The sequence below is a fragment of the Maylandia zebra genome, linkage group LG11 (genome assembly GCF_041146795.1).
Source record: "Maylandia zebra isolate NMK-2024a linkage group LG11, Mzebra_GT3a, whole genome shotgun sequence".
NCBI lineage: Eukaryota > Metazoa > Chordata > Actinopteri > Cichliformes > Cichlidae > Maylandia > Maylandia zebra.
In genome coordinates, this window is record NC_135177.1 from 31,547,202 (window position 1) to 31,563,308 (window position 16,107).

Sequence of the window (16,107 nt, forward strand, 5' to 3'; positions counted from 1 at the left end):
AACACAACCACATTTGTGAGACTTTAGCTGCGCATTGTAAGCTGTAATTGTGTTAGAGATACAATGTTAAGAAGCTTGCTCATGAAATATTTGCATGCAGGTTCTAACAATCACAAAGCTGCTGCTGGTTTAAAAATACAGTTTTTGTTTTAATGAATTTGGGGCATTAGGGAGTGGTTGAAAGGGATGACATTAATTCGTATTTAATATGTTGAAGAATATTATATAATAACACAGTCACAGTTGCTTTTGTGGGTCGTTCCATTTCGTCCAAAAGTATGTCATGAATATGTGTTGTATGTTTTATTTACATTTTATACAGAAGATTTACTTTTAAAGAAAAACACACAGTTGGTGTCCATGGCCTGAAATGTGGTGCAAATACTGTGCCACTGTTTTTGGGACAGAGATAATTAGGAACAGTAGCAGTTCAGCATTAATGATGTGTGGCATTAAGTGTTAGTCAAAGTGGTTTGTATGTTTATCATGTTTTGTATTGAATTTGTGTTGTAGATAGTAGACATACGTGGAGTACATTAATGGACCGGCTCCACTAAAAGGAATGACAGGACTCCAGTTTAAGGTTTTAACTAGAGAATCTTCCACAATTCACCAAGTATTGTTACGGTTGGAAGGAGGACTCAAGCGCAGGACTCCGGTACTGATGCTTACAAGAAGAGTTTATTTACAAGTCACCAGGTGTATATACAAGAATGTGCAGGGGGGTGTTATATACAGCTGAGTGGGGGAAGAAGGGGTCTCCAGGGAAGTCCAAGGGAAAGCATACGTTCTTCAGAATATCCACTCACACGATCACAGGTTCACACTCCAACACTGCCACACGGGAAACACACGGGGAAAAATCCAAGAGGTTCTGTAGACAGGGAGACAGGGTTAAGGACGATGCACAGAGGAAAACACTCTTCACTAAACTTGCTGTAGCTTTGACTTTACTAACGCGTGGTAGACAACGATCCAGCGACGAACAGCAGTCACCTCCTGGCTTAAATGCTGCTCCCCTTAATGAGACACCTGGGTCTCATCTCCCGAGGGCGTGGACCAAGGGCATGAACCCACAGTGAGTTCCGCCCCGGCGAGAGAGAAGAGGAAGAGAAACAGAGAGGGCTGATCAGCGTGCAGCTGATCCGCCTGGCCGTGACAAGTATATCAAATTCTGGCAACTCTGTGAAAACAAGATTAGAAAAGCTACAAGTTCTAAGTACTGAAACTTTCTAGACAGAGGCTTTTGCTTCAAAAGCGGTTCCACATTCACTTTTCCTGATTAGTTAGAGCTTGTCATGATTTTCCATTACAAGCCTGTCATTTCTTTGAGTCAGTTTTTATTTAGCCTCAGAATCTGAAAGCTCATCAGTCTGTCTGCTGTCAGGACACTTGACAAACACAGACCAGCCTAGAGTCTGTATCAGTCTGACATAAATCTTCTCTCTTTCATTCATTCATTTTGCAAGGAAATACAAACATGCATTGTATATACATGCACAAACACACATGCAGCCATGCTCTCTAGTTGACAATGGATTAGTTCTTGTCTTTATTACCTGTCTAAACTAGTCAAATGTGACAGTGCCTTGAAGATTCTCTGTGAATTTCTGTACTTTCAGTTTATTAATCCTTTTACTTTTGACATACTAGGTACCTGTGTGGTGTACTGTCCTCCTAATGTTAAATTAGACTGTTATACTGGTCTATTTTGTACATTTTCCTTCAGAGCAGCTGTCAGAGCAGTAGGTCCTCTGAATGGTCTTTAGCATTCAGAGCCCTGCTGCTTTTGTAATTTTAGCCACTTAATCAGGAAACCAATTAACACTTGAGGTGTCAGGTGAACGCAATTAACTAACTGACAGGACAGAAAACAAAAAAGAACTTACCGCAGTGCATGCAATATAGACACAAGAGGTTACTACAAATGTAATAGTCAGAAATGTGTTGTATGTACATGTGCAAAAACAATGCCCATATTTTGCAATCACAATTTAGCATCTTGACCCCTAAAAGCAATTGCAAAAATATTTAGACTACTTAATAAAATACTAGGTCACATCTTTGAGTGGAGAAGGCTGTTGGTTGGTTGTTGGTATCAGACTGGGTCTCAGTATTTAAGAAACTGTTCCTGTCCTCTGGGATTTTCCAGCTAAACAATTCCACGATTTACAGAGAATGGTTTGAAAAAAATATATATACCCTGAGGCAAAGTTTTACAAAATAATATCTTGTTGAAGTCAGATTGTAGGGAAGCAATAATGACTCAAATAACCACTGATTACAACTGAGGCATGCAGAAGAGCATCTCTGGACGGACAATAGCCCTGAAACATTCTTCCTTCCTTCTTTAACTAAATGTTGTTTTTTTTCCGTGAAAAGCTTTTAAAGTCAAAACTCTCGACACTGATTGGATTAAGCACATTTAGTCATCACAAATTACAGTATAATAACCCTATCAACCTCCTGCGGGTGTACCGTATGGTTATTTTATGCTGCAATGTGAAGTGGCAGAGGTTAATAACCTATTTAACCCCTTATTTTAAAACCCTTATTTACTATTTATTTGAACAAAAATGTTTTTCAGTTTCATAAAACCGATGTTGTTTTCCAAAGCACTTTGTTAATCCCTATTGAAACTAGTTCTTTGGGGTTCATTTACACAGAAATTATGATCTTTGTATCGAGGTCCTCTTGTCTGCCAAAGCTGACTTCCCTGTTTTCTCTTGCCATGGATGTATTGAAAGCCAGGATTAACATACTGCTTTTCAACATAATACTTTATAGTTTATTGTCCTAATGTCAGTGTAACAAAAGGGGAGGGGAAAAGGACCTTCACGTCACCCGTAACAATCAACACATACCTTATTTAAATTTAGCTGATCTTCCCTTCAAGGTTGCTTCCTTGTTCACCTCAGAAACACTTCCAGCGCTGTCCGCTGCATAAAGACAGCAATTCTTAAACTTAATTTTCACTTGTAACGGGAAGACAAAGTCACATCTGGTAAGTGGGTCTGACCAGTGATGTTTCTGTTTACATGGCCAATTAACTTCTGCCTTTTTAATGTGCAGTCAGCCAGGTGGCTCCCGGCACACGTGACAACATTTTTGCCAACTGTTCTTCCTCAGATTTGAATAGAATTCACACCAACAGTTTGTCTTTGGGAGGAGAAATGCAATCTCTGTACCTTGGTAAAGAGAAAGCCCCATCACAATTCATTGTGAAATTTAATTTAAAGCTAATTTTTGATGTTTTCAGAACACTATCTTCATTAAGCAATCTGAAGCTCCGCATTCCAGAAGTTCACTAGGAGAGGGGAAGACCTGAATATTATAAACACTTAAATTTTATTTTTGTAATTTTTTCAGAGATTTTTGATTGTATCCTGTTGTTATGTCATAAATGAAGCAGAGAGCATGACTCTTCAAGAACATCTCTACCTGCAAAATCCACCCAAGACTAGACCATTTTTGGTCGAAGCAGTGCCTCCAAATCTTAAATTGGAGTGTCCTAGTCTGCTGACAACCTTGCTGCAATTATTTGTTAGAGACATAAAATATTGTAGATATTCGGTTTTACACCTTTTTTTGACGAGTTGCAGACCTAGTAATAGGTTACCTAGTTACAAACATATATACAAACAAGCGGGTTGCAAAACAAGAGCACACACATGTACAGACTTATACCAACTTCTCACTCTTATATACCCCCTAACCTTTAATCTGTTCTGTCACTGTTTCTCCTCAGAAGCAAAAATACAAAAAAGCCCAAAACAAATCCAAAAAACTGAGTGAACTCTGAGCTTTATCTTTGACAAACAAAACTGGCTTATCGTGTATGCATTGGGAAAAAAGCCTTAGGTGTGATAGGGGCAATAAAAAAGGCCAGTGAAAGACTATAGGTCTATGAGGAATTTTATTAAGTTGTCAGAACATGAAGAGACAATACTGTGTGCTCCAATTCACCTTGGTGTAACAACACAGAATGATAATGCCTCACAAATATTTTACAACAGTGTTTTCTGTATGTATGTGTGTGTATACACACTCGCCTATATATATATATATATATATATATATATATATATATATATATATATATATATATATATATATATATATATATATATATATATATAGGCGAGTGGCTCCAGCAGATCCCGGGAATAACATCGGAGATCTCTGTCCAGAAGAGCGCAGTCCTGGGAACAGCTAAGATACTGCGCAGGACCCTCAAGCTCCCAGGCCTCTGGTAGAGGACCCGAGCTTGAAGGATAAACCGCCCGCAGGGGCGTGCTGGGTGTTGTTATATATATATATATATATATATATATAGCTTACAATTCAGTTTGGATGTTCAGGAAAAAAAGGCAAAAACATTCTGATCCTTGTCATGCAACAGTGTTTTCTTTTGTTTATTTATATATTTATTAAGATAGGTTAATTTACTAATCCAGCACCATTCTTAAATTGATATTAATTGATTACACAAAGAGAGAAAGGTCAAAGAGCTGCTTTTCTACCGACTGAACTCCCCACAGCGTGTGTGACTTTACCGTCACTGGTGTCACACCAGTCCCAGGAGACCTAATAAAAGCCCTTCAAATATTATTTTGATGTGCATCTTGTTGTCATGTTCTCTCAGTGCTCAGAGCTGCACAGGCGTGATTCAGCTGGTGCTGAACAATACATAAGCCCACGAGTTCAAATTACAGCCCACATGTGCGTGACAGTCACATTTCGTATCTGGCAACGTTTTGGGGCCTTCTCTTAGGGATGGAATCTACATGTTTGTTTACTGTCAGCATCTAATGAATCCAGAGCTCTGTTTTCTCTTCTGTCTTTAATGCGTGATTGTTCTGTAGCAAGAAATTATGATGACGAAGGCTATAGTGCTGTGGTATGATAATTGCTTCAAGATCCTGACTTTTCTTAAGCACAGTTTAGGTATACAATCTGTTGTGCACTATAAAATGGTTACTCCAGCAGTGTGACCATTATTCTTTGCATTCATTCGGTCCCATATTTTATTTCAAATGTAAGTTTTAGCTGATTCAAATAGGTGTTGACTGTTGTCCGTGGTTAGATACAGGAACTAACCATTCATTAAGGTGTAACATTAAGAATGGGGACTATATTTTCTAAGCTGTGGCAGCCAACATACATCCTTGAGGAAATTGTCCAAAAACTGGTAACAAGTTGCTGTAAACTGACAATAGAAATCATTTTAAATATGTCATTATGTCAATGTTTTTTTATGATTATTATTACTTTTATTCAGGCAAGGCACAAAGTCAAACAGAGCTGCAATACTGGGAGATCAGCTAATCTCAATGCCAGCACATATCAGCTGATGGTTTAGCTGTAACTATACTACCCATCCAATGGACAAATCTTATATTTAAACAGTCCCTAACTCTTTTTAGCCTGCCTACAGTTCACATTTGCACGATGTTGTCCTGACTCAGTCAAGCTTAATCTATTGTAAGTTTTTCTCTGTTGCTTGTGTTCTGCTAATGCTTTCCCCACCTTATGCTTTCCATGTAAGCATGTCAAAGGGTGGGGAGGTCCTTGAACAGAGCAAAACAGCCAAATCGAAATTGCTGCACAGTCTTTTACTTTTATGACCTTGAAGGAAATAACAATAGTCCTGATTGTATTGTGTAATGTTGAGGAAACTGATCTAGAAAACAACAAAGCTTTGCAGGGAATTTCTAAAACACTTGAACAAGTGACACTTTAATATACTGGATTATTTCTAAACAAAGATGTTCATAAATCTTCTCCAACTTTAAATATTTCCCACCATCAGATTATATTTAAGTAATTATATCTCAGGCCTTTATAAGGTCAACATCTCTTACAGACCTGCAACAATTCAGTACATTCAAGGCCATCGTGGGAAACTTCTCACCAGTGTCGCTCTCATGCTGTTAACTTGTTTAAATATTCATCCCTATGGTCTCCAAATAACTCTCAGACTTTCTTGCGATCAACTACTAAGCAACAACCTCCGGTAGGTTCACACACGCAAAAAGATACCAACCTCTGACTGAACCGCATGTTCTTCATTATATCGAACCACTGACATGGGGAGCCTTGGGCTGTTCAGTAACCCCTAATGGGACTGTCTGAATGTGTGTGAAATTTTGTGTGTGTGTGTGTTTGGGTGAGAATGAGAGAGAGTGAGAGAAACTTCGAGGTTGGCTGAAGCTGAGAGAGTTTGGGTTGAGTTAGGGAGATTAACTTTCTCTGTGGGGCTTACAGAGGATGTGCTGAAATGCAACCCATACCTACAAATTACAGACAGTTTTATTAATATAAACAAAAGGGAGCCGCATGTTAAAGGGTGTGTGGTTGCGAGTGTGTGTGCGCGTGTGTGTGTACTCATGTAAAGAGCAATTTGAGTTTTCTCACCTTGACTTTGGAAATACTTTGGGAAAGTGATTACATTTTGGCTGGTGCTTGCTCCTATGAACTGTTGAGGCATTAAGATTTCATTTTAAGATTACATTAAAGCCTGATGCTACCTTTAAAGAATGACCATGCTGTGCACTGTGTATTCATTTCTATGAAACTCCATTCTATGAATGAAGCCGGAGAAATTACTGACAGCAAGAGAAACAACACCAAAAACACAAACAAGCTACTCGTTTGCACACCGAACAGATTAAGGAGACTCAATTTTCCTCTGTAATAAAAAGGTTTGGAGGGGGGGCATTTCAGGTGATCTTATTGTCAGTTTTACCTGGAAATACAACTCTTTGTCTTTATGTTATAATAAGTCGAAGTTTTAGTTTAAGACTGCAAGTTTCCATCAGCTTAATGAGTGAGGAGCCTCATTAATATGGCAAAGTGAAAGCACATGTGTGGCTCTGCCTTCACACAGGCCTACCTGTTGAGATATATACACAGAAAAGCACTATGTGTGTCTTTTATGTGTGTATGTATCGGTACATTTACACTATGTGTATGTTATGTGATACAGGCCGGTGGCTAAAGACACTGCGTAACCCGAGAGCTGCTGTTTTATTTATTTAGTCTGGCTCTGGCACCTTTTTTTAACTGGAGAATCTCCTGTGGGATTTGAGGGTCGTTGCTTTCAGTCGGCAAGGCAGCGTGAGGTCAAACTGAAGTGTTTTTACACTGTCAGCTTGTAGTTTAATTACCTTTCTCCTGTACCAAAAATCCTCATAAGGTTGGAGCCTGCCTCCCACTCATGATTAAAGATGTGTCATTTCCAACGTGCTGCCTCCCATTGATAACAATCAGCATCAGAGCTGCAAGCAGAAGCGATGGGATTAGTATTAATTGTTAGCCTACTTTGTTCCGATCATGCGGACTGATCTTGTGTGTGTGAGATCAAGGTAAGGATAACATTTCATTGCACTAACATGCTCCACTTGAACCCCCATAACCTCAGATAAATGACTTACGATTACAGAGAAACAGGGACCCAAAAGTGCTGAATATTTATAGCGTTTTTGTAATATGCAAGGAATATTTTATTTCAATATTACAAGATAAATGGAGAAAATGTTCACAGATGATTAAAAATCCATTCCACAGTACAATAGCTGGTGTGATGTATCATTTTATGCAAAAGCCAGAGTAGCTGAAACCTTTGATTTTTAAAGTGGAAAAAACACTTCTGAGGGTAATTGTCACACTTTCCCCAAAATGTCCCGCAAGTCTTTCTGAAAAGCTTGAAGTGAGAAGCTGATCATTTAGTTGCAGAATCATGATTTTCTTTATATCAACAGCAGTCATCCAGTTGCTAACAGACCACTGACCTCTCGAAAGGCAGAGAGATGCATCCTTATCTAACATGTTGTAATCTGTCTCTCATTGAAAAGGCAGATTGTGAAAGGTAATCTGACTTCATCAAGCTGTAGCAAAATAACAGCAGTTGTTGCTGCCATCTGTTTATCTCGCATTTTGACAGATCTACAGTTAAATACATCATTACATTTAAGGCGATAAAAAAAGTAGAATTAAAGGTTGAAAAAAAGAGAAAAATAATGTGTCTATGATAACTGTTAGCAAACAGGGTTTTTTAATGTATTTTTTAATGAACTTTTTATTTTTATGTGTACAAACATGTATAGTACGAACATACAATGCACTAAGGTTGTTTATAGAAATTAATTTTGGGATAAAGAGAAATCTTATTTAACCTGAACGCTGATACAGATATAGCACAAATACTGACTTAATACCAGTGTTGGTCAAGTTACTTGAAAAAAGTAATTAGTAACTAATTACTGATTACTTCTCCAAAAAAGTAATTCTGTTACTTTACTGATTACTTATTTTCAAAAGTAGTTCATTACTTGGTAACTTAGTTACTTTTTAAAAACATAATACACAATCTGAATACGTAATAAAGCAGTAGACCTTTCAGCCCAATTCTATTATCAATTCTATAATCCATGTTATCCGATCACAACACATCTGTTGCTGCCACGGACATCACAACGTCATTGTCATGAGACACTCTCACAAACAAAATCATGACGGTTTAGTAACGTAGTAACGCAGTGTTCCTACTGGAAAGTAACAGTAATCTAATTACTTTTTTGCAATAGTAATCCCTTACATTGCTCATTACGTGAAAAAAATAATCAGATTACAGTAATGCCCATCTCCGGTTAATACTGGGCGACAAGGTGGTGTGGTCTTCACAAGGTGGCTTGAGTCCTACCTTGCACAGTCAGATAACATGCATGTCAGGTAAACTGGTAATTGTGAATTAGTCATAGGTATCACTGCGATTGTGAATTTATGTCTGTCTCTCTGTGTCAGCCCTGTGACAGACTGGCAGCCTATCCAGGGCATACGCCACTTCTTGCTCCAGGACAGCAGGGATAGGCTCCAGGCTTCCCACCTTCTTGAATTGGATAACCAGAAAAAATGGATGGATGATATGGATAATATCCAGTATTTGGTCATAACGTGATCTGCTCTTTGTTTTTTTTAATGCAATCTATAATCGCATTATTTCCAGTTTGCTTCATTTCATTTCAAAACCTACAATATTAGCATTTGATTTAATCAGACAATGTTTTCTAGCTACTATTGCACATTCATGAGTCCATGCCAACAGTTTAGCCACCATCTCCCCAGCTCTCACTCTAACTGGGTGGTTCAGTCATGCTGTGTAATACAGTACTTTAAAGAATCTTAATTCACCACACAGTCCCTCTCAGTGACATGGGACAGCGGCATCGGCAATGACAGAGGGGGCCTGAAGCAGCAATGTGCGGCTTAAAGTAGCTGTCACGCTGATTTGCCGGTCAGGAATCAAGCTTCTGTGCTGCGTCACCGCTGCTGTTATTAGAGAGCAGATTCTGTGGCTGCCTCACAGCGGGGGTATAAGCTCCTTGAGTGCAACGAGGCACAGAAAGTTTTAGCCGAACTGATCAGTCTAACTGTACTGCTGCAGAGAGCCAAAGGGCAGTGACTGTGTCAAAGTAGTGAAACTGAGAAAAATGACTTCACAGTCTGTTTGCTGTCATCAAGACGAACTGTTAGCTAGGTAGACTGTACACCATTTAATAATTTACCTTTTTTTCTCTGTTTTTGAAAATAAGGCTGGGATTATTCTTTATTAGCCAAACTCTAAGCTCATTTGTTTGTTCCCTCGGAAGATGTTAATATTTAATGACGTGTTGGAGCTATACAGTCGAGTCCATAAATATTTGGACAATGAGTCATTTTTGTGTAATGTTGCCTTAATATACTATAGTGCTCAAATATAACATAATGTTAAATATAAAGATTATTTTTAATAGTTAATAAAATTAAAAACCTTTCCAGTCAATAACTGCCTGAAGTCTGGAGCCCATGGACATGGCACAAATGCTGTGTTCAGTGCCTTTACTACACCCACCTTCAGTTGCTGCTTGTTTTTGTCTTTTGTCTTTGATCACTATCAAGCATACTCTGTAGGGCTTAGATTAGGTGAGTTGGCTATAAGTATATCCCATTTCCTTGCTTGAAAAACTCTTGGGTTGCATTTTTTTACAGTATGCTTGGGATCATTATCCACTGACACTGTGAAGCACTGTCCATTTTGTAACATTTGACTGAATCTGAGCAGAGAGTATAGCCCTCTGCGCTTCAAGATTCCTGCCACTTCTATCAACAGTTGCATCTTCAGGTTTCAGATCATGACCTTTCGTTCTTCATATTTTCATCTTTTCAGCATCATCAGCCCAATGATGCACCCACCAATCATGCCCCATAGATGTCCATGTGGGCCAACTGTAGACCTATGCACCCATCATGGGCCCACCATGGGTTTTTAATAGAAAACCCTCTTGGAGCCCAAAAGGGATAACTGCTATGGGACCCATATGGGCCAGCCTACACGTGCACCACTGTGTTTTTGTGAGTAAGCCCACTGTAGGTTGACCACAAATAATAACTCTGCAATATTTCTGCAATCGACCACTGTAATTGTATTCTGCAGTCTTTTGCAACTTGCTGAGCTGGCCAATTCTTCTTTCAGAGAATACAGTAGATTGTTCATTTGGACTGTCCTAAAGCTTTTGCACTTTTGATAAGTTTATGTTATTTGTTCAGTCTAATAATGCCAGTCTTTATTCACATCACCATATTTATGAACCTCATATTGAGCGTTCCAGTCAAAAGTTGCAAAATATAAGTTCAATACTTGCACTGAGCTCAAATTCTTTTATTTGCTTAATTTGGCTTGAAATAACAAGGGGCCAGGCTTCACCTGGTCACGAAACAGCCTGTTTGACAATTGTCCCAATTTGAGCTCTGGGGGGATACTTTTGTTACAATCTATGAATAAAAACTGAAAGTCTGCAGTTCAATCAAACCTTGATTGTTTGATCCAATCCACTGTGGTGGTATACAGACAAAAATAATGAAAAAAGAAAAACCCTTATGAGCCTAGCTGTAAATTGTACCACTCTCAGAGGAGACAGGACTCACCACCTTGGTTGACTTTATTGCTTAACCTTAGCATGACACATGGGAACTACGGAGGTTTCTTCAAAAATCTATGATTTTTGTTTTGTTCGTACATAAATGAAAGGATGTGCACCCAAGTCACAGTTATTTTTCCTGAAATGCAGGAACTAAACATTGTTGAGTGACTGATATTTCTGTTTTATTCTCACTTTTGTGAGAAACCCAGAGCCCAAGTGGCTGCAGATAGACACAACCTGACCAAAATAAGTACTGCGCATAGATCAACCTTAACGTGACTCTTATTTGTTGAGTTAAAACTCTGAATGTGGAAAAACAATTTCATAATTGTAATTCTAAAAGCAATCCATGCTTCACGTTAAGAAAACAAAAGGGGGGGGGGGGTCACGTGGCCAAGCATTAAGATGGCAGCTTAGCGAGGTCGCTCTCAGGACAGTGTACAAACTTTCTATAAAAAACCCTTGCATATGCTGTTAGTGTGGTCTGGAATATACGGCACTGACATGTCAAAAGCTTCATCTGTGAAACAGTGTGACATCTTTACCCGAAGACGCAAGACAGGCGCTATACCATCAACGTCCGACACAGATGCTAACATGGCTAGCATAGCCGAGGTTTTGGATGAACTCAAATCACTCCGGTCGGATTTTGGAGCCAAGTTGGACAGCATCGATATAAGACTGACTGGGATGGCGAGCGCAGTGACTGCACTGGAGGGTAAAGTCTCGGAGGTAAAGCAAGACATATTGAACCAGGGGGCTCATATCGAAGAGGCCGAAGCCCGCATTGCCGAAGTTGAAAGCACACTTGAGAAAACAGAAACGTCACTGAACTCGGCTATCAAACGAATCGCACTTCTTGAAGCCAAAACAGATGATTTGGAAAACCGCGGACGACGAAAGAACCTGCGCATCTTCGGCATAAAAGAGGGAGCAGAGGGGCAACAATCACTCTTCGACTTTATTAACATCATGCTACCTAAGTGGCTGGGGCTAGCGCCCGACAAGTCATTCACACTGGAGCGAGTGCATCGCACGCTTGCCTCCGGGAAACCAAACCAGAGCAGAGCGGTGCTTATTCGTTTCTTAAAATTCCAAGAGAAGGAACTGGTATATCGGGAAGCAAGAAAACAACAAATTACACATGATGGGGCCAAGATCACATTTGCACAGGATCTGTCTGCGGAGACGGTTCGGATCCGACGGGGATTTCACCCGGTTGTCAAACTGTTTATTGATATCAATGCCTTCCGTGGATTCCAGCACAACCCATGCAGACTCAGAATCCTGTACGGTGGGAAGATCCACCTCTTCTCAACACCTCAAGAAGCCGAAAAATTCTACAAGAATCTGCCGAAGGAAACAGCAGAGGATGCTCATCACCAGTGAGTTGGTTAAACAACAGGTTAACCATTAAGACACTCCATAAGACTGCCTCTGCTTCAACATAACCGACCAGTAATTGAGTCACTGATAAGAGACAGATAAAATTTTGAGCTCGAATTTATGTGGGACTTATGTTACCATAACTGGGCGTTTTTAAGCGCATATTCGTTCTAAGTTTGATTGCAATCGTTTTTGGGTTGTAGATTAACAGCTGAACCTCACCTAAGTCTTTTTTGTTTTGTTTTGTTTTGTCCTACCAAGGGTAAACTTTGCTTTATTGTGGGGGAAGAATCAGTATCATTGTATGGTTAGTGTACACTGTCTGATTTATGGGGTTTTGGAGAGGTCGCGTTGACTAGTTACTCCTCAGTGATGTGGATTAACGCCCTCCAAATAATTTGTTCAAGGGAGGGGGGAGACATTTCCAACAAGGAAATGCAAATGTTCAATCAGAAATTGTTTACAAGTTCTTTATCTGGTATGTGTGAGTGTAGGAATGTATGTGCAAACCTGCTTCTTCAATTTTCCCTTTACTTTGTTTATTTAAGTGAACAGTCTGACAATATTTTATGGAGAGGACAACTAAAGAGAACATTTTGAAGGTTAACATTACGACCTGGAACGTTAGGGGGATACGGAAGTTAGCTAAACTGAAACAAGTATTAAACCGACTAAAACATTTTAACTCTAGGATTATTTTCCTACAGGAATCTCATCTTACTGCATCAGAGATACATTTATTAACCAAAAGATGGCAGGGTCAGGTATATTTCTCTTCTTTTACTAGACATGCCAGAGGAGTCATTACTCTTATACATAAGTCAATCCCATTTCAAACTACGAGGGTGATTACAGATCCAAACGGGAGATATGTAATTGTGCAGGGCCGTATCTCCATGTTAGAAATAAACCTGATAAATATCTATGGCCCCAACGAGGATAACCCATCCTTCTATGAAAATCTATTCCTCACAATATCAACCTTGGAGGGCCTTTATATCATAGGAGGGGACTTCAATTGCGCCCTGGACCCTAACCTGGATAGGTCGTCTCAAACTGACACTACTCATACCCAGACTAGAAAAATACTTTTTAACTATATGAAAGATTTGAGATTAAATGAGGTCTGGAGAACAAGGAATCCAAATAACAGGGAATTTTCATGTTATTCTAGTTCGTATCAAAGTCATTCGCGGATAGACTACTTTCTTATCTCTACAGAGTTATTACCTTGTGTTGAGAACTGTTGGTATAACAGTATTGTGATTAGTGATCACGCAGCAGTATGTCTATCAGTTAGATTGGGCGAAGTTGATCAAGGTGTAAAGCGATGGAGGATGCAAACATTTTTGTTAAAGGACCCATCATTTGTCAAATTTATAGAAACTTGCATTGATCAATATTTTCAAATAAATAAAGATGAAACCACAGCTAGTATTAGGTGGGAAGCATTTAAAGCTTACATAAGAGGGGAAATTATAAGCTACAGTAGCAACAAGAGTAAGCAATATAACCAAGAATTAAAATCATTAGAAAGGCAAATTAAATCTAATGAAACAGAATTTTACCAGAGCAATGATCCCACTAAACTAAACAATCTGACTATTCTAAGAGCCAGGTATGATAAATTAACAGCAGAGAAAGTGGCAAAAAGTTTAATGTGGACCAAACAATTATTTTATGACCAAGGAGAGAAGGCAGGAAAATTATTGGCCTGGAGGATAAAAAAGATGCAAGCAGAAAAGGCCATCACCCACATAGAGTCCAAATCGGGTATTATAACAACAGACCCTTTAAAAATAAATGAAAATTTCAGAGAGTTTTATCAATCTTTATACCAATCTGAATATACGGGAAACAGAGAAACACAAGATGCATTTCTTGATCAGTTAAAATTTCAAACCCTCTCAGAAGAGGATAAAACAGCCCTTGATAGTCATTTAACAATAAAAGACCTGTCAGAAGCCATAGACGACCTGAATAGCGGTAAAACGCCTGGTCCTGATGGACTTCCAATGGAATTCTATAAAACATTTAAAAATAAATTAATACTGCCACTTCTTAACATGTATGAGGAGTCATATAAGTCCGGAATACTCCCAGACTCACTGAGATTAGCTACAATAACCCTTTTATTGAAGCCAAATAAGCCTCCGACTGAATGCTCCTCTTATAGGGGAATTAGTCTTATGGGATGTGATACGAAGATTTTGTGTAAAGCACTCTCTAGAAGACTAGATAAATGTGTGCCTAATTTGATAACAGACGATCAACAAGGTTTTGTTAAAACGAGACAAGGCTATCATAATATAAGACGTGTCCTCAATGTACTTTATGAGAAAAACAATAGGGAGGACACTGCGCTGCTATCACTAGATGCGTGCAAAGCCTTCGATAGAATAGAATGGAATTATCTCTTACAAGTGCTCCCCAGATATGGACTAGGTGAAACATTCCTGAAATGGATCCGATTATTGTATACACATCCAACAGCACAAGTTTTAACTAATAATAACGTATCAAAACCCTTTAATTTACAGCGATCAACCAGGCAGGGCTGCCCTCTGTCACCAATTCTCTTTGTGTTAGCAATAGAACCTCTGGCCATAGCTGTGAGAGCAAATGCAGGAATATCAGGGACAAGAATTGGAGGAAGAGACCATCTAATTTCTTTATTTGCAGATGATATTATATTTTTTTTGACTAATCTGAAAGATAGTATCCCTAATTTAGTAACATTAATAAAAACATTTGGAGAATTTTCAGGATACAAAATTAACAATTCTAAATCAGAATTAATGTTTCTTAATGAGGAAGAAAGAAGAAGCCCTGTGGTGGCCACCCCATTTAAGACAACTACAACAGGCTTTAAATATTTAGGCATTAGGATCACTCCAAGCCTCAAGGACATAACCTCAATAAATTATGATCCCCTTGTAGGAGAGGTCACGGAAATGCTAAACCGTTGGACAAACCTGCCTGTATCTATGATAGGCCGGATAAATATCCTAAAAATGACAATTTTACCCAAATTTTTATATTACTTCCAAACACTTCCGTTGCCTCTACCAACTTCATTTTTTGACAGTTTAAACAAACTATTTAACCAATTTATTTGGAATAATAAGAAGGCAAGGCTCCGCTTACAACTACTTTACTTGCCCTATGAAAGAGGAGGTCTCCAAGTCCCCAACCTCAGATGGTATTATATGGCTGCCCAACTAACATCAGCCACCCATTATTTCTGCCCAACAACACCTCCAGCCTGGGTTGACATCGAGCAAAAATCTGTTCCAGATCTTCCCTTACACACTTTTCTATATTCTTCAGACACTAAGATATTAAAAAAAACTACAAGGAACCCTTTCTTGAAAAATACAATTATAATTTGGCATGCAGCTCATAAATATGTGGGCGATCCTCCATCGCTTTCGCAATTTACCCCTATTTGGGGAAATGAAAAGTTCACGCCTGGTAAAAGTGATGGGGGATTTAAAATATGGAAAAATAAAGGCATTCAAAAAATTAAAGACCTATATGCAGATGGCATACTGCTCACATTTGATCAGTTGTGTAAAAAATATTTAATACCCCCAAAGCATTTTTTTAAATATTTACAATTGAAAAACTATTTGTCATCAAAACTGCAAAGGATTGCTGAACTTCCACCATTGACAAAAATAGAGGAGGTATGTGTTAAGAATACAAAAGGGAAAGGTTTTCTCTCTATATATTATAATTTACTGGTGCTTTCCTCCAA

At 38.8% G+C, this 16,107-nt stretch overlaps 1 long non-coding RNA gene across 1 annotated transcript; it reads right to left on the minus strand.

Moving 5' to 3' along the window:
* Positions 1-662: 662 nt before the first annotated feature.
* On the minus strand, positions 663-1,148 carry LOC143420967 (uncharacterized). Its single transcript, XR_013100708.1, has 2 exons — positions 959-1,148; positions 663-874 (listed from the first exon to the last, which is right to left on the minus strand). It is a non-coding gene; the product is annotated as an uncharacterized LOC143420967 (long non-coding RNA).
* Positions 1,149-16,107: the final 14,959 nt, after the last annotated feature.